The following is a 13,486-nucleotide window of genomic DNA, read 5'->3' on the forward strand; positions in this document are numbered from 1 at the left end:
CAACTTAAAATGTCCAACTGAAATTCCAGTGATTTGCTAAGGAATCTGCATGTCTGACAATAGATCGGAAATGGCTAAGGAAATCAATAAATTAGCAAAGGAGGGATTCGGTAGTGGATTCGGCCCAGTACATCGCGAGTGAATCCCTCCCAACCACCGAGCACATCTGCATGAAACTCTGTTGCAGGAAAGCAGCATCCATCATCAGAGATCCCCACCACCCAGGCCGTGCTCTCTTCTCACTGCTGCCATCAGGTAGAAGGTACAGGAGCCTCAGGACTCGCACCACCAGGTTCAGGAACAGTTATCACCCCTCAACCATCAGGAAGGAGATACAGGAGCCTCAGGACTCGCACCACCAGGTTCAGGAACAGTTACTACCCCTCAACCATCAGGAAGGAGACACAGGAGCCTCAGGACTCGCACCACCAGGTTCAGGAACAGTTACTACCCCTCAACCATCAGGTAGAAGGTACAGGAGCCTCAGGACTCGCACCACCAGGTTCAGGAACAGTTATCACCCCTCAACCATCAGGAAGGAGGTACAGGAGCCTCAGGACTCGCACCACCAGGTTCAGGAACAGTTATCACCCCTCAACCATCAGGAAGGAGGTACAGGAGCCTCAGGACTCGCACCACCAGGGTCAGGAACAGTTACTACCCCTCAACCACCAGGTAGAAGATACAGTAGCCTCAGGACTCGCACCACCAGGTTCAGGAACAGTTATCACCCCTCAACCATCAGGAAGGAGGTACAGGAGCCTCAGGACTCGCACCACCAGGTTCAGGAACAGTTATCACCCCTCAACCATCAGGAAGGAGGTACAGGAGCCTCAGGACTCGCACCACCAGGGTCAGGAACAGTTACTACTCCTCAGCCATCAGGCTTCCGAACAGAAGAATTACACTCATTTAAGGACTCTTTTACCTTGGTATTTCATGCTCGTCATTTATTGCTATTTATTTATATCTGTGTTGCACAGTCTGTTGTCCTTTGATCCTGTTCCCAGTTACCGTCGTATAGGTTTGTCCGCAGGAAAAAAGAATCTTTATGAATAAATTTTAGACCATAAGATACAGGAGCAGAAGTAGGCCATTTGGCCCATCGAGGCTGCTCGCTGTTCACTTTTACTTTGAACTCTGCACTTTTGAGGGAATCAAAACGGAGGGGTAAACCAGCATTCAGCTCAAGAGGAGAGAAGGAGCGCTGAAGCTTGGCTCCCCCAGCAACGAAGGAAAACAGAATGAAGTTCGTAAGCAGGAGTAAACCAGGCAGAATTGAGACTGCAGATGGAAATTTAAAAACGTGATCCCCGAAGACGGAGAGCGTGTACGGGAAAGCTCGGCCGCGTGGGGAAAGTTCATCTGAACGGGAGTTCAAGTACTGAGCTAATTAAATAGCTTGCTGCCACCAGGCCACAGGCTGTTCAGGGTTGTATATTTTACCTCAGTCCATTTAAGTTCGAAGGTTGTGAATAAGAACAATATTTTTGCCTCAGGAAGTAGCGAGGCTGCAACAGATCTTTGGTCACTGAAGCGGACAGGTATACGGTAGGTGAACTTGAACGCCTTTAAGGCGTGAACGGTGCACTTTAACAGAAGCACCCAGGTGAGCGGCTCTTATTGAAACTATATTACTCAAACGGATTGCAAAAGGGTCGGAGATGAAGAAGTTTACTTTTAAGACACTGAAGGCGCGGTGTGCATCAGTGCAACTGACACGCGATACTTGATTTTCTTAGAAAACCGAATATGACAGCGGCTATATTTCATTAGGAGATTTCGTTTGTCACCAAAGACACTCTCAAATTTCTACAGATGTACTACGGAGAGCATTCTAACTGGCTGCATCACTGTCCGGAATGAGGGGGTAGGGGTGGGGAGGGTGGAACTACTGCACAGCATTGAAAGAATCTGCATCTTTAAATGTGAAATACCCTTTGGAGAGTAAGACCATATATTTTGGATATATACCTCAAGAATGGCTGAAAAGAGATAAATATTTAATAAATATACTGCTGGTGGCTGGTAAAAAGACTCTGACCAGGAGATGGTTATCACAGGAGAGCCCAACTTTAAATATATGGATGGAAATTACAATGGACATTTACAAAATGGAGAAGATAACAGCATCTGTTAATCATAAGCTGGAACAATTTGATTTATACTGGGAAAAATGGTTTAACTACATAGCATCCCATAGGCCTGATTTTATTCTCACAAATCAATGAAGCTGTTGTAAAAAAATAGATCACTCCCTACTTGTACATTGTTCTTTCCTTTTGCTTGTTTTTTCTTTCTGCTCTTTTCTATAAGTGTATACCCCAGATAAGTATTTTGTGGGGATTTGTGATGTGTATGATTATATGATGTATATGTACAATGTCTGAAATACCTCTTATGGAAATGTTTGTTTGATGAACTTCAATAAAAAAATAAATTACAAAAAAAAAGAAAGAATCTGCATGAAGTTGTAAACTTTGACTAGTGGTGACTAGTGGTAACTTTAACCGGTGACTAGTGGTGTGCCTCAGGGATCTGTACTGGGTCCAATGTTGTTTGTCATATACATTAATGATCTGGATGATGGGGTGGTAAATTGGATTAGTTAAGTATGCAGATGATACTAAGATAGGTGGCGTTGTGGATAATGAAGTAGGTTTTCAAAGCTTGCAGAGAGATTTAAGCCAGTTAGAAGAGTGGGCTGAAAGATGGCAGATGGAGTTTAATGCTGATAAGTGTGAGGTGCTACATTTTGGTAGGACTAATCAAAATAGGACATACATGGTAAATGGTAGGGCACTGAAGAATGCTGTAGAACAGAGTGATCTAGGAATAATGGTGCATAGTTCCCTGAAGGTGGAATCTCATGTGGATAGGGTGGTGAAGAAAGCTTTTGGTATGCTGGCCTTTATAGATCAGAGCATTGAGTATAGGAGTTGGGATGTAATGTTAAAATTGTACAAGGCATTGGTGAGGCCAAATTTGGAGTATTGTGTACAGTTCTGCTCACCGAATTATAGGAAAGATGTCAACAAAATAGAGAGAGTACAGAGGAGATTTACGAGAATGTTACCTGGGTTTCAGCACCTAAGTTACAGAGAAAGGTTGAACAAGTTAGGTCTTTATTCTTTAGAGCGTAGAAGGTTGAGGGGGGGACTTGATAGAGGTATTTAAAATTATGAGGGGGATAGATAGAGTTGACATGGATAGGCTTTTTCCATTGAGAGTTGGGGAGATTCAAACAAGAGGACATGAGTTGAGAGTTGGGGGCAAAAGTTTAGGGGTAACATGATGGGGAACTTCTTTTCTCAGAGTGGTAGTTGTGTGGAACGAGCTTCCAGTAGAAATGGTAGAGGCAGGTTTGATATTGTCATTAAAAAAAAAAATTGGATATGTATATGGACAGGAAAGGAATGGAGGGTTATGGGCTGAGTGCAGGTCGGTGGGACTAGGTGAGAGTAAGCATTCGGCACGGACTAGAAGGGTCGAGATGGCCTGTTTCCGTGCTGTAATTGTTATATGGTTATATGAAGTTGTAAACTCAGTCAGCTCCTTCACGGGCACTAGCCTCCATAGTATCCAGAGCATCTTCAAGGAGTGATGCAGCCATCATTAAGGACCCCATCGCCCAGGCCATGCCCTCTTCTCATTGCTACCATCAGGGAGGAGGTACAGGAGCCTGAAGGCACACACTCAGCGATTCAGGAACAGCTTCTTCCCCTCTGCCATCAGGGAGGAGGTACAGGAGCCTGAAGGCACACACTCAATGATTCAGGAACAGCTTCTTCCCCTCTGCCATCAGGGAGGAGGTACAGGAGCCTGAAGACACACACCCAGCGATTCAGGAACAGCTTCTTCCCCTCTGCCATCAGGGAGGGGGTACCGGAGCCTGAAGACACACACTCAACGATTCAGGAACAGCCTCTTCCCCTCTGCCATCAGGGAGGAGGTATAGGAGCCTGAAGACACACACTCAGCGATTCAGGAACAGCTTCTTCCCCTCTGCCATCAGGGAGGAGGTACAGGAGCCTGAAGACACACACTCAACGATTCAGGAACAGCTTCTTCCCCTCTGCCATCAGGGAGGAGGTACAGGAGCCTGAAGGCACACACTCAACGATTCAGGAACAGCTTCTTCCCCTCTGCCATCCGATTTTTTGAATGGACATTGAACCCATGAACACTCACTACTTTTTAATTTTTATTTTTGCACTACTTATTTAATTTAACGATTTAATAAATATACACTTACTGTAATTCACATTTTTTCTCTATTATTATATATTGCATTGTACTGCTGCCGCAAAGACGACGAATTTCACAGTGAATGCCGGTGACATTAAACCTGATTCTGGGTTGTAGAGTCTTTGAAGGTGATTCCGCAGGTTGTGAAATCGGTTCATTGTTGAGGTGAGTGAAGTTATCCTCATTGGTTCAGGAGCTTGGTGGTTGAACTGTTCCTGAACTTGGTGGTATGGCCATCCGGGCCTGCTTTCTTCTTCACAGACAAGAGAAAATCTGCAGTTGCTGGCTATCCGAGGCACACACACAAAATGCCGGAGGAACTCGGCAGGCAAGGGAGCATCTATGAAAAAGAGTACAGTTGACGTATCGGGCCGAGACCCTTCAGCGGGACGAGAGAAAAAAAGATGCCGAGTCAGGGTTAGGGGTTTGGGGGAGGGGAGGGACAAACACAAGATGATAGGTGAAACTGGGGGAGGAGTGAAGTAAAGAGTTGGGGAGTTGGATTGATGGAAGAGATAAAGGGCTGGAGAAGGGGGAATCTGATAGGAGAGGACTAAAGGCCATGGAAGAAAGAAAAAGGGGATGGAGAACCAGAGGGAGGTGATGGGCAGGCTAGAAGATGAGGTGAGAGAGGGGATAGGGAATAGAGAAGTGGGGGGCATTACCAGAGTTCAAGAAATCGATGTTCACGCCATCAGGTTGAAGGCTACCCAGTTGGAATGTAAGGTGTCGCTCCGCCGACTTGAATGTGGCCTCATTGTGACAGTAGCGGAGGCCGTGGACTGACATGTCGGAATGGGAATGGATGGCCACTGGGAGATCCCACTTTTCCTGGCATCAGTTGTACTCTTTGCCACAGATGCTGCCTGACCTGCTGAGTCCTCCAGCATTTTGTATGCGTTACGTCCACTCTCCTTGTTGCTGTGATTGGAATGGAGGTACCAAAGTTTTATGCCTTGTCGATGTGCTCATGGTGGGGAGGGCTTTTCTGCATCAACTTCAACAAACTTCAGTCGCATCTTTAAACTATTCTCCCACTCTTGGCCCCAGAGTTCAGTTTTCACTGAACATATTTATGACGTTATAAATCTGATTCTCCTTGGTACGTTAACAGATGTTTGTTTTTGCAGAGGTAGAAATCCATCATTTTTGGACTCCTAATGATTGCTTGGCCAAAAATCTAATGTGGGGATTCTCGTCCTTTTTAATGCCATGGACCCCTACCAGTAACCAAGAGGTCCATGGACCCCAGGTAGGGAACCCCTGATTTAATGAAAGAGAATATAGATGATGGTTAAATAGTTGTACCATTTATTGCCAAGTTTGAAATTCCCACTCTGGAATACACTGTCCAAGCTAACAGTGGATTGTTTGAGATATCAGATTCAATTCCAGTTTAATTGTCATTTAACCCTACATGAATATGGCCAAATGAAACCGTGTTCCTCTGGGGTCAAGGTACAAAACACAATACCAACAGTCATACACAGCACAAAACACACACAGCACATACAAGATAGCAAGCACATTAACCAAGCAGAGTCCACTGCCAAGAAGGCCCACCAGTGCCTTTACTTCCTGAGAAAGCTGAAGAAATTTGGCCTGTCCCCTAAAACCCTCACTAATTTTTATAGATGCACCGTAGAAAGCATTCTTCTAGGGTGCATTACAACCTGGTATGGAAGTTGTCTTGTCCAAGACTGGAAGAAGCTGCAGAAGATCGTGAACATAGCCCAGCCCATCACACAAACCAATCTTCCATCCTTGGACTCACTTTACACCGCACGTTGTCGGAGCAGTGCTGCCAGGATAATCAAGGACACGACCCACCCAGCCAACACACTTTTTGTCCCTCTTCCCTCCGGGAGAAGGTTCAGGAGCTTGAAGATTCGTACGGCCAGATTTGGGAACAGCTTCTTTCCAATTGTGATAAGACTGCTGAACGGATCCTGACCCGGATCTGGGCCGTACCTTCCAAATATCCGGACCTGACCTGCACTACCTTACTTTCCCTTTTCTATTTTCTAATTATGATTTATAATTTAAAATTTTATTATATTTACTTCGATTTGTATTTCAGGGAGCACGAAGTGCAGAATCAAATATCACTGTGATGATTGTACGCTCTAGTATCAATTGTTTGGTGACAATAAAGTAAAGTCAATTATATAACAGTAAGATATGACTATGCAAAAGAAACAGTCCAGCCTACTGTCTACTGTCATGACAAGGCCACACTCAGGTTGGAGGAGCAACACCTTATATACTGGCTGGGTAGTCTGAACATTGATTTCTCAAACTTCCAGTGATGCCCCCCCCTCAACATTCCCCATTCTCATTTCCCTCTCTCACCTGATCTCCTCCCTCTGGTGCTCCTCCCCTTTCCCTTTTTTCCATGGTCTTCTCTCCTCTCCTATCGGATTCCCTCTTCTCCTGCCCTGTTTCTCTTTCATCAGTCAACTTCCCAGCTCTTTACTTCACCCCTCTCCCTCCCAGTTTCACCTATCACCCACCACCTTGTACTTCTTCCTCCCCTCCCCCCACCTTCTAACACTGACTCCTCATCTTTTTTTCCTCCGGTCCTGATGAAGGGTCTCGGCCCGAAACGTCGGCTATACACTTTTCCAGCTGACTGGCCCGCTGAGTCCCTCCAGCATTTTGCGTGTGTTGCTCGGATTTCCAGCACCTGCAGATTTTTCTCTTGTCTGTGATTCGTCCAGCCATGCGTGCCGCAGAAATCTGCAGTCGACCACAACACAGCTCGCCTTCTGCCGAGCGAACACTGGAGGGCAGCGTCGACCCCAGCCTGGACGGTGTGCCCCACCTCCCCTGGCTCCAACGCCTCCGTCCTGGCGGCTGTAAACAGGCAAGCCCACGACTTGAGGCCAAGCCTGGGCCCATTCAGGATTCAGTAAAATATCATTCATGGATTGAAGTGAACACAAACGATCCTCAGGCAATGTTTTTAAAGAAAGTTTGAAGAGGTCATCTGCTTCAACCAACACTATCATCCGTCCTTCAGCTAAAAGCCTTTTGTTGCTGTGTGACCTATTTACCCACGCAACATTAATTATCCATGTAATTAAAGGATGCGAACATTTCTGTGAGATATGATACGGGGCAGCATTGATTCAAAAAAAATTATGATACTCTTCATCAGCTAATCTTTGGTCCGCTAGTCAGCCTTCTGCATGCACAATATGGGCAGACTTGTCAGATTGCGGACCTGTCGGTTTCCTGCACCCTCTGTGAGCCACTGCATTGAAAAGAGTCTTTCTGCAGCCTTCTGGCACATTGCATGCAGTTTGTTGGAAGAAAGGAGGAGTTTCAAAGTGCCTGCCTCCAAGGCTCACTTAATGAGGTTCCAAACTATCAAAGCACGAGGGAGTGCCTTGGTTTCATAGTCATTCCCTGCTTTGCTGAAAACTATAAATAGCAGGCAGCAGAATCTCACAAGAATTGCTGGAGCTACGCCACGCACAGCGCAGATGATTAGATTTGGAGCTGACTCGGAACTGGGTTTAGCGCCACTGGCGTCCGAGCGTCGTGAAATTTGTCGTTTTGCGGCAGCGGTACAGTGCAATCAATACATTATAAAATCCAACAAGAAATGTACGGTGCGAAAAGCAGAGCCAAAAAATATGAGATTAGATTAGATTATGAGGACACTCAGCCCTCGTTTATTGTCATTTAGAAATGTATGCATTAAGAAATGATGCAACGTTCCTCCGGAGTGATGGTGGTTCATTGCCCGCTCGGAGATCTGACGGCAGAGGGGACGAAGCTGTTCCGAGAACACTGAGCGTGTGGGGCAGAATCAGTGGGGTAGCCCGGTGGCTTAACGGTTAGCACAACGTCTTATGGCGCCAGCGACCCGGGTCCATCTCTGGCTGCTGCCGGCGAGGTGTTTGTGCGCTGTCCCCGTGGCCGCGTGGGTTTCCTCCCACGGTCCAAAGGCGTACCGGTTGGTAGGTTAATTAGTCATTCTGAGTTGTCCCGTGATTAGGCTGGCGTTAAATCGGGGGGGGGAAGGGGGGTGTTGTTGAGCAAATAGATCATCCCCGTCTCTGAAGGAGCTGAGCAGGTGAACGGAAGTGCCCTTTTCCCCTTAATCTTTGCACGAATGTGATGCAAGTATTTTTCCGCCTTCTTCGTAAAGGGATCGTTTGAAGCTCGCACATTTTATTTGAGTGGGAGTCCTGGTGCTGAGATTTTCTGGAGTTGTTTTCCAGTAGGCTTTTTTTTGTCCTCGAGAGCCGCAGTCACACGCCACCTCTTTGCCCTGGGACTGCTGCCTTCTGTTTACAGCGGTACAGCCGCAGATGTGCTGGTGCTCTGTGGCCAAGATAAATGAGTGAGAAGAGAAAAGAGAGCAGAACTCTAATTGGACCGTGAAATTACCTCTCGAGCAAAATTCTGTTGTGAGCTAATTAGCCTTTATGTGACTTATTGTTTTGGATTGGGTCCGGCCAACAGGAGCAGTTGTTGACATACCTTTTAACTAACCTGAGTAATTAACTCAAGTGCAAAGTGGAATAATGAGAGAACGCCCAACAAACACTGGCATGAGTTATTTATTTGCTGGGCCTGCCTGTCGCATATTCTTCCCTCGTCGCTGTAAACTTTTGCAAAGTCCAAAACCACCGAGGGGCAAACAGCAGATTCGCTCAGGCTTCTGACTCAAACTGTTTACCACGTTTAAAGAACTTCACAAGGTGTTGGATGGGAGCAGGCAGTGTACGTGGCTTGGCACAGACTAGATGGGCCGAAGGGCCTGCTTCTGTGCTGTCCTGACGAAGGGTCTCGGCCCAAAACGTCGACAGTGCTTCTTCCCGTAGACGCTGCCTGGCCTGCTGCGTTCCACCAACATTTTGTGTGTGTGTGTTGCTTGGATTTCCAGCATCTGCAGATTTCCTCGTGTTTGTTTCTGTGCTGTACTTTTTTAAATGACTTTATGAGCCACGGAATGAAGATTCAAAGTACATTTATCATCGAGGTATGTAAGCCTTTAAAAAGTATTCACCCTTCTTAGCAGTTTTCATGTTTTACATTGAATCACAGTGGATTTAATTTGGCTTTTTTTTGACACTGATCAACGGAAAAAGACTCTTTCGTGTCAAAGTGAAAACAGATCTCCACAAGGTGATCTAAATTAATTACAAATATAAAACACAAAATAATTGATTGGATAAGTATTCACCCCTTCAAGTCAGTAGATGCAACTTTGGCAGCAATTACAGCCTTGAGTCTGTGTGTATAGGTCTCTATCAGCTTTGCACATCTGGAGACTGCAAATTTTTCCCCATTCTTCTTTACAAAACTGCTCAAGCTCTGTCAGATTGCATGGGGATCGTGAGTGAACAGCCCTTTTCAAGTCCAGCCACAAATTCTCAGTTGGATTGAGGTCTGGACTCCAACTTGGCCACTCCAGGACATTAGCTTTGTTGGTTTTAAACCACTCCTGTGTAGATTTGGATTTGCGCTTGGGGTCATTGTCTTGTCGGGAAACAAATCTTCTCCAAGTCGCAGTTCTCTTGTGGACTGCATCAGGTTTTCCTCCAGGATTTCCCTGTATTTTGCTGCATTCATTTTACACTCTACCTTCACAAGCCTTCCAGGGCCTGCTGCAGTGAAGCATCCCCACGGCGTGATGCAGCCACCACCGTGCTTCACGGTGGGGATGGTGTGTTTTTGAAGCTGTGTGGTGTTTGGCTTACACCAAACATAGCATTTAGACTGATGGCCTAAAAGCTCAATTTTTGTTTCATCAGACCATTGGACCTTCTTCCAGCTGACTTCAGAGTCTCCCACATACCTTCTGGCAAACTCCAGCCAGGATTTCAGGAGAGTTTTTCTCAGCAGTGGCTTTCTCTTTGTCACTCTCCCAGTTTTGGTCGCCTCACTATAGGAAGGATGTGGAAGCATTGGAAAGGGTACAGAGGAGATTTACCAGGATGCTGCCTGGTTTAGAGAGTTTGCATTATGATGAGAGACTAAGGAAGCTAGGGCTTTACTCTCTGGAGAGAAGGAGGATGAGAGGAGACATGATAGAGGTGTACAAGATATTAAGAGGAATAGACAGAGTGGACAGCCAGCGCCTCTTCCCCAGGGCACCACTGCTCAGTACAGGAGGACATGGCTTTAAGGTAAGGGGAGGGAAGTTCAAGGGGGATATTAGAGGAAGGTTTTTCACTCAGAGAGTGGTTGGTGCGTGGAGTGCACTGCCTGAGTCAGTGGTGGAGGCAGATACACTAGTGAAGTTTAAGAGACTACTAGACAGGTATATGGAGGAATTTAAGGTGGGGGGATATATGAGAGGCAGGGTTTGAGGGTCAGCACAACATTGTGGGCGGAAGGGCCTGTAATGTGCTGTACTATTCTATGTTCTATAAAGTTGCAACTGGTGAAGCACCCGGGCAACAGTTGTTGTATGCGCAGTTTCTCCCATCTCAGCCATTGAAGCTTGTAACTCCTCCAGAGTTGTCATAGGTCTCTCGGTGGCCTCCCTCACGAGTCCCCTTCTTGCACGGTCACTCAGTTTTTGAGGACGGCCTGCTCTAGGCAGATTTACAGCTGTGCCATATTCTTTCCATTTCTTGATGATTGACTTAACCGTACTCCAAGGGATATTCAGTGACCTGGAAACTTTCTTGTGTCCATCTCCTGACTTTTCCTTTTCAATAACCTTTTTGTGGAGTTGTTTGGAGTGTTCTTTTGTCTTCATGGTGTAGTTTTTGCCAGGATACTGACTCACCAGCAGTTGGACCTTCCAGACACGGGTGTATTTTTACTGCAATCAATTGAAACAGCTTGACTGCACACAAGTGATCTCCATTTAATTAATTACATGACTTCAGAAAACCAATTGGCTGCACCAGTGATGTTTTGGTGTGTCATATTAAAGGGGGTGAATACTTATGCAAGCAATTATTTGTGTTTTGTATGTGTAATTAATTTAGAACACTTTTGTAGAAATCTATTTTCACTTTGACATCGAAGAGTCTTTTTCTGTTTGATGTGTCAAAAAAGTCAAATTAAATAACTTGGAAGTCAGGATAAAATCTACAAATGGATTACACAAAAATAAAGTGCATGAATTAAATATCGTAAGGTGCAGAACAGATTAACCAGTGACACTTTGAATATGATGTGGCAGGGAGTTCAGAAGCCTAATGGTTTAATGAGGGATTTAATGCTGATGCTTAGAATTGACAGTAATGTTTCTACCAGTCTTGACACCGTGTGAGTGAGGAACGCCAGAGTAAACTAGGGAGGATAAGAAAGATTCAAAAGGTTCAAAGTATGAACTCAAGACAGCCATGAAACAAAGAAAACCATAGCACCCGTTCAATGTAAAGCATCAGCTCCCCAAACCACGTGCAAAAAAGACCTAGAACTCCAGCATAATCTTCTGACAGCGTTGAGAGAGAGAGAGAGAGACCATTCGAATGCAGGGACCTTTCTTCAGGAGCAGAGAGTGAGAGACCGTCACACGCAGACACCTTCCTCCGAGAGGCCGGTCAATGGCACTGAACGCCACTCGCCTTCCGTTCGCGCCCCGATGATTTCGGCCGTCCTGGGCATCTGAATCGGCGAGAAATGGAGCCAATCGTTCGCTCGAAGCCTCGCAGAGCACCCTCAGAGACAGCAAAGCGCCAGGTCGCTCAATCAGCCCGATGACACACCACCACCAAAATGAAGATCACAGGCCCAGCAGTGGCGGGACCACGTTTGAATGAAAAATGTGCGAAAAAAAAGCGAAAGAAATGGTTTCGTGAACTATCGGGAGGACGTCGCCCTTAGTCGCGTGGTTCGCCAGCGCCATCTTCTTCTGGCATCAGAGCAAGAGGGGCTTAGGGGCTTAAATATCAGATCCAGATGTAGAGAGATTCATCAGAAGACTTGCTGAAATATGATGAGGTGAGGAGTTACCGTGGTATCATTGATTCTGAGAACATGTGCGTTGAGGCTGAAATTGGAATTTATTTAGATATAGAGAGGTTCCCTTGTCTGCTTCACTTTGACGCATATATTAGCCAGGAAGGGATGGAACTTGTATTGAAGATAAGGAATTTGAAGACCTAGATGAGGACATGGACCTTCTTAATACTCAGCTGCAGGTAATTGTGACTCATCGAAGAGTAATGCAGGTCATGCTGTTTTAAACTGTAGTAAATATGAATCAAAAATTTTATTTCACACCAAATCTTCAAGGAGCAGTGCCTCAGAAAGGGATTGTCCATTATTAAGGACACCCATCACCCAGACATGCCAACTTCAAGTCAAGTCACTTTTATTGTCATTTCGACCATAACTGCTGGTACAGTACATAGTAAAAATGAGATAATTTTTCAGGATCATGGTGTTACATGACACTGTACAAAAACTAGACTGAACTACATAAAAAACAACACAGAGAAAGCTACACTAGACTACAGATCTACCCAGGACTGCATAAAGTGCACAAAACAGTGCAGACACTACAATAAATAATAAACAGGACAATAGAGCAGTAAGGTGTCAGTCCAGGCTCTGGGTATTGAGGAGTCTGATAGCTTGGGGAAAGAAACTGTTACACAGTCTGGTCGTGAGAGCCTGAATGCTTCGGTGCCTTTTCCCAGACGGCAGGAGGGAGAAGAGTTTGTATGAGGGGTGCGTGGGGTCCTTCATAATGCTGTTTGCTTTGTTGGATGCAGCGTGTAGCGTAAATGTCCGTGATGGCAGGAAGAGAGACCCCGATTATCTTCTCAGCTGACCTCACTATCCGCTGCAGGGTCTTGCGATCCGAGACGGTGTAATTTCCGAACCAGGCAGTGATGCAGCTGCTCAGGATGCTCTCAATACAACCCCTGTAGAATGTGATGAGGATGGGGGGTGGGAGATGGACTTTCCTCAGCCTTCGCAGAAAGTAGAGACACTGCTGGGCTTTCTTTGCTATGGAGCTGGTGTTGAGGGACCAGGCGAGATTCTCCGCCAGGTGAACACCAAGAAATTTGGTGCTCTTAACGATCTCTACCGGAGAGCTGTTGATGTGCAGCAGAGAGTGGTCACTCCGTGCCCTCCTGAAGTTAACAACCATCTCTTTTGTTTTGTTCACATTCAGAGACAGGTTGTTGGCTCTGCACCAGTCCGTTAGCCGCTGCACCTCCTCTCTGTAAGCTGACTCATCATTCTTGCTGATGAGACCCACCACGGTTGTGTCATCAGCGAACTTGATGATGTGGTTCGAGCTGTGTAT

Source organism: Hemitrygon akajei, chromosome 28 (assembly GCF_048418815.1).
Source record: "Hemitrygon akajei chromosome 28, sHemAka1.3, whole genome shotgun sequence".
Taxonomy (NCBI): Eukaryota; Metazoa; Chordata; class Chondrichthyes; order Myliobatiformes; family Dasyatidae; genus Hemitrygon; species Hemitrygon akajei.